Source organism: Otolemur garnettii, unplaced genomic scaffold, assembly GCF_000181295.1.
Source record: "Otolemur garnettii isolate 467f Iridium unplaced genomic scaffold, OtoGar3 scaffold00060, whole genome shotgun sequence".
Lineage (NCBI taxonomy): Eukaryota > Metazoa > Chordata > Mammalia > Primates > Galagidae > Otolemur > Otolemur garnettii.
In genome coordinates this window covers 1622880-1633763 of record NW_003852455.1, presented here as the reverse complement: position 1 = coordinate 1633763, position 10884 = coordinate 1622880, and positions in this window count along the sequence as shown.

Below are 10884 nucleotides of genomic sequence, written 5' to 3'. Positions count from 1 at the left end.
TGTGTATAATACCATGAACTGTGAAAGCCAGTCACTGGAGCAAAGGATTGGCTTGCTTTGATAGCCATCATGATGATGATAAGGCAGAAAGAACAAACGATACCTGTGGGAAGCTCTGGAGAGGTCCTGGGAAATATTTTCAATTGAGGATACACAAGAGAAAAAAAATCAACTGAAGGTCACATAGATAAAAGTCAAACAGACAATTCAGTCATTAGAGCAGCACAAATTAAAATAACAAAGAGGTATCACTTCATACCTACCAGACTGGCAGATGTGTAAAAGCTGAATAACGCCAAATGTCATGGGGCTATGAGTCACAGGAAACCTGCTGAACTGCTGGTGGGATGAGGCCCTAATGCAGTCATTCTGGGGGGAATCAGGATTTAATCAAATTGTACAGACACTATGACCCAGTAATTCTCTTCCTGGCATGTCGCAAAGAAAATTTTACACAGGGCTTTGGGACCATATAAGAGGATATTCATTGCAATGTTTGTGGAGCCAGGGGTAATCAAGGTATCTATTACTGAAGTAATGGAAAGATAAATTATGATGTATCTACACCTTGAAATCCTATGTAGCAATGAGAAGCAAAAGATTAGCTGTATGTATAATGACAAAAATGGATCTTAAAAATAAATGCTGATTTTAAACAGGAAGAAACTGAATAAGGTATAAGCCACACTATCATTTATATAATTAAACTATATGCATATGAAACAACAAATACATTTTGTAAGAACACAAAAAGATTCATATTAAACACATTAGAATGTTTACCCTATATACCTAAATAAAGAAGGGGATTTGCATTAACCAGTGATGACAAAATTGCATGATTAGAAAAGGCAAGGAACAGACTCTCCTAGCAGGTCCAGAGAGGAATCCAGCCCTATTGACACCTTGCTTTTAGCCTTGTAGGATTGTAGACTGCTGACTTCTGTAACTATAATATAATAAATTTATGTTATTTTAAGCCCCTAAGTTTGTGGTAAATTTGTTACAAAGCAACAGGAAAAAAATCATACAATTATTATTATTATTATTTTTGAGATAGAGCTGTCCCCCTGGGTAGAGTGCCATGGCATCACAGCTCACAGCAACCTCCAACTCCTGGGCTCAAGTGAGTCTCCTGCCTCTGCCTCCCAAGTAGCTGGGACCACAGGCACCAGCCACACACCTGGCTATTTTTTCGGTTGCAGCCATTATTGTTGTTTGGTGGGCCTGGGCTGGAATCAAACCTGCCACCTTAGGTATATGTGGCTGGCGCCTTAGCCACTTGAGCCACAGGCGCCGAGCCAATAATTATAATTAATATATGAACGGAACTAGTGGCTCGGCGCCTATAGCTCAACCAGCTAAGGCGCCAGCCACGTACACCTAAGGTGGCGGGTTTGAATCCCCAGCCCGGACCGCCAAACAACAATGACGGCTGCAACCAAAAAATGGCCAGGCATTGTGGCGGGTGCCTGTAGTCCCAGCTACTTGGGAGGCAGAGGCAGGAGACTCTCTTGAGCCCAGGAGTTGGAGGTTGCTGTGAGCTGTGATGCCATGGCATTCTACCCAGGGGGACAGCTTGAGGCTCCGTCTCAAAAAAAAAAAAAATGAACGGAACTAGTGAAAAAGGTATACAACAAACATAACGGATAAGAGATTCCAGCAAAGAGATTAGAAGTAGTCAAAATAGTCATATGGAAATGTCACATGTGAAAAACATAACATCAGAAAGCAAGAATTACTTTGACAGTCTTAACAAAAATTGAATGGACCCAGAAGACAGAATCAGTGACTTTAAAGACAGGTCTAGAGAAATGATGCAAACTGAAACACAAAGAGAAAAAAAGGTAGAAAGGCAAAATCTGCATCCAAGAGCTCTGGGACAACAGCAAGTGGACTAATACACGGTCCGCAGAGCCTCAGAAGAAGATAAACGAGAAAATATGGGAAGAAGAAATATTCGAAGAAATAATAGCTGAGAATCTTCCAAAGTTAATGAAAGATAAAAACAAATAAATAAAGGACCAATATCCACAAAGTCAATGAGCTGAGAAAACTGGAAGATTAACACAAAGAAAATAGGCTTACTAGAACATCATAGACCAACTGATGAAAATCGAAGACGTAGAGAAAGTCATAAAGGAAACCAGGAAAAAGAAAAATATAATAATAAACACAGAGGAACAAAGATACAAGTTACAACAAACGCCTCACCAGGAACTTTGCAAGCCAGAAACAATTAAGTTGCATCTTTAAAGTTCTGTAAGAAAAAAAAAAAATCATTCAACTAAAAATAGTAAAAGTCATATTTTAAAAAATATACTAATTTAAGTCTACCAACTTAGTTTTTTCTTATTACATTACATCTGCTGTTTGTTCTTTTTCTTTTCTTTTCTTTCTTTGTCCTGTCTTCTTTTAGATTGAGCACTTTTTTTTTTTTTGAGACACACTCTCACTCTGTCCCCCTGGGTAAAGTGCTGTGGCATCACAGCTCATAGCAACCTCCAACTCTTGGGCTCAAGTAATCCTCTTGCCTCAGCCAAGGAGCTGGGACCACAGGCACCCACCACAAGGCCTGGCTAGTTTTTCTATTTTTAGAAAAACTAGGGTCTTGCTCTGGCTCAGGTTGTTCTCAAACTCCTGAGTTCAAGCAATCCACCCAAGTTGGCCTCCCAGAGTGCTAGGATTATAGGTGTGAGCTACTATATCCAGCATAGATTGCCTACTTCTTATTATTCATTTTATTACCATATTATACTAAAAATTATATTGAATGTAAATAATCTAAATATTTCAATTAAATTACAATGGTTGTCAGGCTGTATTTAAAAAATACGACTTAGTTATTACATACACTATCTACAAAACAACAACAAAATCATCAAATATAAAGACATGGCTTAAAACGAAAAGAAAAGATACATCACACAGACAATAATCAGACTGATACCAGCACAGACCACCACTGGCACCAGCATAGTGGGTTCCTGCAAGAAAGAATTTGAACTCAGGAACACATGCAAAGCAAAGAAATTTATTAAAGACAGAGCATAGGAAGTATAGTACTTTCTCAAAGATCATAGGGAACAGATGACTCCAATAAGGAACAGTGTCACCCCAGGGTTATGGTCTGCCCTTTCATGCTAATCCATAATAATATGCTAAGCTGGAGGTGGAATATTCATGAAATTTCTTAGGGAAAGAGTGGAGAGTTCCTAGACCTGGGAACCCTCCCATTTCTTAACCTTATGGGGTAACTTCCAGGAGTTGTCATGGCATTTGTAAACTTTCATGGTGCTAGAGGGTGTGATTTTTTTTTTTTTTTACTACCTTAATGTGGGTAGTTCATTTAGAGACACTGTTGCCTCAACTGTGTGCATGTTGCAGTGAAAGGAATTCCCCCTTTATCTTAGATAAAGATGTTATGACTAAGGTAAAATAACTAAAGCCTCCTTATTGGTTACATTTATCTTAGCTAAGCATATTCACATTCTTGTTACTTTATTATCCTGCTGGCCTTCTTGGGACCCCTAGCTGCCTGCTTTGTTCCTGAGTCCTGTCTTAAGAAGACTCAATCACCATTTAGTTCTCCCCACATCAAATCTAAGTTCAACACATCTCAAAATTCCAACAAGTTTTGTTGTTTTTGTTGCTGAAATTGAACCGGTAATTTAAACATTTATATGGAATTAGAAACAATAAAATATAATTAAAACAATTTTGAAAAACAACAAAGTTGGAGAACTCATACCATCTGACTTCAAGATTTACTATATGGCTATAAAAATCAAGATGGTGTGGCAGTATCATGAGGGAAAGACATAGATCCAAGAAAAAATGAAATAGACTTATACATATGTGGTTGGTTGAGTTTTGGTTAAGAAGATATGGTAATTTAGTGGAGGAAAGGATAGTTTTCTTAAGCAGAAGCACAAATAGTGCTAATGCAACATTCATTTGGAAATAACGAAACTGCACTCTTACCTTATACCATATATAAAAATTAACTTGAAATGGATCAAGCACCTAAATATAATTTTTAGAGCTAAAAGTCTAAAAATTGTAGAAGAAAACATAGGACAAAATCTTGGTGAACTTTGCATTAGATAAAATTTTCTTAAGACACAAAAACATAAACTGAAAAAGAGAAATTACCAATTGGATTTAATTAAATTTAAAAACAACTGCTCTTCAAGTCATTGTCAAAGAAATACAAAGACAAGCCATAGACTGGGAGGAAAACATCTGCAAGGATGTCTGCTCTTTGCACTCGATGAACATCTTATATTCTAAGGATATAAAGAACTCTCACAATTCAGTAATGAGGAGACAACTCAAAGAAATGGGCAAAAGATTTGAACAGAATCTTCATCAAAGAAGATAACTGAATGGCTAAAAAGCATATGAAAATGCTCAAAATCATTAATCGTTAGGAAAATACAAATCAAAACCACTGTGAGATCTCACTACACACCCACTAGAATGATAAAAAATGTAAAAACTGACCATACCAAGTGTTGGTGAGGATGTGGAGCAAGAGATTCATCTGCAATTGCATGTACCTGTAATTGTGTGTACGTGTAATTTAAACACATATGTCTGGGATAGCCCAGCAATTCTGTTCCTAGGAATAGAACCCAAGAGAAATAAAAACCTGTTCGTGTTCACATGAAGACTTGCTACATGAATGTGCATAGTGGCTTTATTCTTATTGATCCAAACTGGAAACAACTCAAATATCCATTAGTTGGTGAACAGGTAAACAAACTTTGATAAATTCACATAATGGAATACTACTCACTAACAAAAAGTAATGAATTACAGTTACATGCAATTGCAGATGAATCTCAAAAGCTTTATGCCAAGTGAAAGAGACTGATCACAAGACAACATATGGCATGATGCTATTTATATGACATCCTAGAAAAAGCAAAACAATAGTGACTGAAAGCAAATTTGGGGTTGCCAGGAGCCAGAGAATGGGTGAGGGGTTTGGGTCAGGAGAGGGGAACGTGATAGGGTGATAGAACTACTCTGTCTTGATTGTGGTGGTGCTTCCCAAGTGAATACATTTATCAGAATACGTTTGCCCCCTTAAAATATACCCTTAGATCAGGCTCAATGACTCTTGCCTGTAATCTTGCACTCTGGGAGGCTGAGGCAGGTGGGATGGCCTGAGCTCCGGACTTTGAGAACAGCCTGAGTAAGAGCAAGATCCTGTCTCTACTAAAAATAGAAAAACTAGCTGGGCATTTTGGTAGGTGCCTGTAGTCCCAGCTACTTGAGAGGCTAGGGCAAGAGTATGGCTTGAGTCCCAGAGTTTGAGGTTGTTGTGAGCTATGACGCCATAGCATCTACCGAGGGCGACATAATGAGACACTGTCTCAAAAACTAACAACAAACAAACAAAAACAGTACCAGAAAGTTTTATGCAATATAAATAAACCTGGTTAAAATATGTATACACGAAATAATGCTTTTGAGGGGAAAAAGAGATGAAGTAAGAGTTAAAGCGTTGGTGGATGAGGATGGGGAAGCAGGAATAAAATGAGAGGGAAACAGAGAACAAAAAAAGAAAGGAAGGACACCAGATCCACACAGAGAACTATAGACACCAGAGCAACTCCATGCCACGCAGCCACCCCGCGGGAAAGAAAGGAGAATAGAGCCCCAAGAAGATCTGATCAACTAGGATGGGGCATTTAGTATTATTATCCTTTGGGATATCAAAAATGAATGCTGTGTAACTGTTTCACAATAATGGGCTCATACACATTTGAATTTGTAAGAATCTCATTGTTAGAAAGGATCTTATAGCTAATCTAAGCCCACCTTTGACACAGGATAAGAATCCTCCCCATCACATCCCCAGAGCTTGGAAATCAGCAATTTTTCCTTGTCAAGATTTAACGAAGCAGTTGGGGTCCTAATCTAACAGCTATGACTATGAGGGTCAATCTGCCTCCTCTCCTTCCCAACTTCTATCCGCCTCCCTCACAGAGTACATCTTCTCCCTGTCCCGCTTTGTATTATGATGTTACATTATATATTATATTATTATATTTATTATATGGGCAGGGTCCTGTTCTGTCACCTAGAATGAAGTGCAGTGGTGCTATCATAGCTCACTGCAACCTCAAACTCCTGGACTGAAGTGATCCTCCTGCCTTGGCCTTTCTTTTTGTTGTTGTTGTTTTTTGGGTTTTTTTTGTTTGCTTCACTTCTACTTTTGCTAAGTTTAATACAATTTTACAAATTTTTTGGTTGCTGTAATTCAAGCTGTGACATGCTCACAACTGCACACACAAACATGCATCAACGATAATGAGCACCACCCAGCAAGACCCCACCACACGTCAATACGAACTCGGCAGGGAAGCACTGATATACCGAGGCTGCCTCAGCCTTTCAAGTAGCTAGAACTACGGGTACGTGCCACCATGCCCAGCTAGTTTGTTGTGTGTTTATTTGTTTTGGTAGAGACGAGGGTCTCTCTATTTCCCAGGCTCTTCTCAGACTCCTCCGTTCAAGGGATACTCCAACCTCATCCTATCAAAGTGCTGGGATTACAGGCAAGAGCCACTGTGCCCGGCCTATTTTATTTTTAATATTCTATTTTTCTTAGCCTTCTTGTGGGCCAGCAAATCAGCCCCACTTTAGATATTTGAAGACTGTGGTCATATGCCCCTTGAATGCCCACTCTTCCAAGTTCAGTATTTCCTGTTCCTGAACTATCATGAGATGGCTCCTGAGGCCTCCCCGAGGCTCTGGTTTGTGAGGCTTCCTGGGGAGTGTGGTGCCACCACTTGGCAGAATTGTCTGAGCACTGTTCTTGTCAGACACACTGCTTTTACTAATGGAGTCTACGCTTCTTTTAAAACTTTGTTTTCTTTTTTCATAAAGGGCTTTCAAAATTGTGAAACGTGGCTTGGCTCCTATAGCTCAACCGGCTAAGGCGCCAGCCATGTACACCTAAGGTGGAGGGTTCGAATCCCCAGCCCGGACCCGCCAAACAACAATGACGGCTGCAACTAAAAAATAGCCGGGCGTTGTGGCGGGCACCTGTGGTCCCAGCTACTTGGGAGGCGGAGGCAAGAGACTCGCTTGAGCCCAGGAGTTGGAGGTTGCTGTGAGCTGTAAAGCCACAGCACTCTACCCAGGGGGACAGCTTGAGGCTCTGTCTCAAAAAAAAAAAAAAAAATTGTGAAACGTATCAGATATATAACATTTTTTAATAAAATAACCACCTAAGAACCTATCACTCAGCTTTGGCAATCTAATACCTTACTTACTTCAGACTTGTTAAAGGAAATGAAACTTTACAGTTACGATTGAAACTCCCAATAATGTACCCGTCCACATTCCCTCTCCCCTGAAGAAGACATTATCATGATATTTATTTATCTTTTCCATGCATTTTTTTTTTTTTTTTTTGGAGACAGAGCCTCAAGCTGTCACCCTGGTTAGAGTACCGCAGCATCACAGCTCACAGCAACCTCCAACTCCTGGGCTCAAGTGATTCTCCTACCTCTGCCTCCCAAGTAGCTGGGACCACAGGCACCCACCACAACGCCTGGCTATTTTTTTGTTGCAGCCATCATTGTTGTTTGGTGGGCCCAGGCTGGATTCAAACCGGCCAGCTCAGGTGTATGTGGCTGGTGCCTTAGCCACTTGAGCCACAGACGCCGAGCCCCCTGCATGTCTTTACCTGTCTAAATGTATGAAACAGAAAACAATAGGTAGAATTGCTTACATGTTTCAAACTTCATATAGATAGTGATACACTGAAATGTATTTTTCTATAACTTAAGTTCTTGAGATTTATCTATATTGATTCATGTTAACTCCTGTTTACCAATCCACATTTTCTACAATGTGTTTACTCATGCTCCTGTCATGGGTAGGTTGTTTCTAACTTTCCCTACTGTAGACAATGTTGCAGTGAATGTTCTTGATCATGACTCCTTGAGCATGCGTGCAAGACCATCTCTAAGGTCAGTAGCTGAGACTAGATATTGTATATTTACTTTTTTAAAAATCTTTTTTTTCCTTTTAATTGAGACAGTCTTTATTGCCCTCTGTAGAGTGCTGTGGCATCACAGCTTACAACCTCAAATTCTTGGGCTCAAGCAATTCTCTTGCCTCAGCCTCCCTAGTAGCTGGGACTGACTACAGGCTCCAGCCACAACGCCTGGCTATTTTTTTATTTGTTGGTTTTTTGTTTAACAGGCCCCGGGCTGGGATTGAACCCACCAGCCCCGGTGTATGTGGCCAGCACCCTAACCACTGAGTATGGGCATCCAGCCTATATTTATTTTTTTAATTATCTGACTCATACTAAGCTTGTGGTCTACTAATTTTACAGTATATACTCCCTGATATGTTCAGCTTTTAAAAAATTAATGTGTGCTCCTGAATGTCTCCTGTATACGCAAAGCACCATAGGCATACAGAAAATGGTAGGTCCTTTGCCTTCGAGGAGCTTACAAACATATGAGGGCAGACTGAGCCAGCGCTGGGTCTGTAGATGGAGCACCCTTACTGCTGCTCTGTAATTGTTTACGGATACGCTGATGGGATGCATGCACTGCTACTCAGGAAGGGAAGCAAGAAGGGAAACACAACGACCTGACAGCATCTTTCCTTCAAGGATCACCTCCTCGAGTTTCATAATTGCTTACACCAGGCGTCCTCAAACTACGGCTCATGGGCCACATGCGGTCCGCCTAGGACATTTATCCGGCCTGCTGGGTGTTTTTGCCACTGCTGCCTGTCCTACTTAGTAGCCAACTCATCCCAGGGCCTGCAGTCCGGCCCTCCAACGGTCTGAGGGACAGTGAACTGGCCCCCTGTTTAAAAAGTTTGAGGACCCCTGCCAATTGGCTTACAAAGTGCTTGCATATCCATTATCTAATTGCTTCTTGTAACATCTTCCCTGGGAGCCGAGAGGAAGGGCACCAGTCTTCATCCCCACCGTACTGAGGAAGATGCTGAAGACAGAGCGGTGAAGTGAAATGTGCCACATCACAAGGCCAAAAACGGCAGAGCCCAAGCAGAACTCAGGTCTCCTCATTCAAAATCAGTGCCCTCCCCAACATGACTGACTCCTCACAGCTAGAAATCCCTATGGGGCACTCTCTAACTTTATATCAGGCTCAAAGACATGTTAGCAACAAAAGCTAGCCTGGGACAGGGCGTGGACCTCTCGAAGAAGAGCATTCTCCGGCTCTTCTGATACGTCAGTTGGCAGGGGCCACAGACACTTTGGCACCTTATCAGTGCCACTTGCCTCTTTGGGAGCGCTGGAGGCAGCTATGAAGGAACATGAGCAGTGGCTGGAGTGAAGATGGAAAGGAGCTGACCCCACCCCTGTCTAAACTACTCTGGGCATTCCCAGAAACAAGAGGGGATGCTGGGAGACGCTGGATGGGTGGGCTGAGATCCTGAATCAGCAGGTGGGGTGGGGTGATGGGTGATGAAAAATAAAAACGTGACTTATGTTAACATGACTTTCTTTATAGCCCCAGGCTGGGGCTTGGGGACATTTTGGTAATAGAAATCTTGCTTATGTCCATCAGCAAGGAGAAATACACAAAAGTCTCAGGAATATTTTGTATTATTTTCTGATATGATAAAGCTTTTTAAAGGCAAGAAGAGCTGAGCTGAACAGCACCCTGTTCTCATGGCTTCCTCCCTCTGGCACAGTCTGGCTTCTCCAGAGTGGTGAAATACACTGAGGAAGGCCCTCTCTTGGGAAAAAGTCATTAATTCTTGAGAGAGAAACAAAGAAGAAATATGATAACATGTGCTTTTTGGGGGACACTCAATACTGGTATGAAAGGTCCTTTTGTCAGAAGCCACTTTAAAAAACTTAAACAGACGACTTTAAAGGGTTATTATGTTTCAAAACATTGATTTGTTATGGCCAAGCATTCTCCCTGTGTTCCAGAAAAACACATTTCTCCCAAGAGAGGTCGCTGTGGCTTAATTCAATTCAGCAGCACCTTTAATTTGGACACCTTTGATCAACAATAACTTCCTAAAGCACCCATCACAGCCCCTGTGCCCAGGTTTGTGGTGATACCAGGATGAATTAGCCATGGTTCCTGTCCACAACAGGCTAAAACAGACATAGAGAGCACTACTGAGGTTGTGTAATTACACTGATCCACAGCATCAGTGTGACTGTATCATAGGAGGATGCCCAGCTTAGAATGTCTGTCCAGCCAGAATCTCTACCTCAGTTTCCACTTGGGAAGTGGATTGCCCTATATTCTCCCCATGCGAAGAGGAGAGGCTACCACATGCCAGGTACCTTGGGTGTTAATGTGGCACCAACTCTTGTCCTCAGGCTGAACACAAATGGCTGCACTTCACTTTGGCCTCATCAAGCACTAGTGGTGTGGAACCAGCCTGGCCGAGGCCTGCAGTGGGCCTGGAAAACGCGAAGCTTGGGGTGCTGTAGAGGCAAGCGGTTGACCTCCCTGTCCCATTCCAAAGGCCAGGGCCAGAGGGCTCAGGGGTGCAGCCTGCCTTGGTAACTGACCCACTGCTTACAGGACTCAGAGCTAATGTTCACTTTTGTTTGCTTGTTGTTTTGCTTTTGGTTTGAGGCCCCTGCCTCGTTTAAAACTTTTCAGCCCAGGCAGACTTTTCTTTTCATTTCTGTATCTTTTGCTGAAGAAGGCAAGTAGGGCTCCAGTGTGAGCGGAAACTGCTTTGCACTCAGCCACCCTGGGTTCCAGACCAGTCTCTTTACCAACTCTGAAGACAACCTTTCCAAAGCTCAGCACTCTCATGTGCACATGGAACAAACCCTCTGGCTTCCAGTAGAAAACAGGATACGACCAGAAAAGTAAGATTGTAGAACTGTCTTCTAGAGGC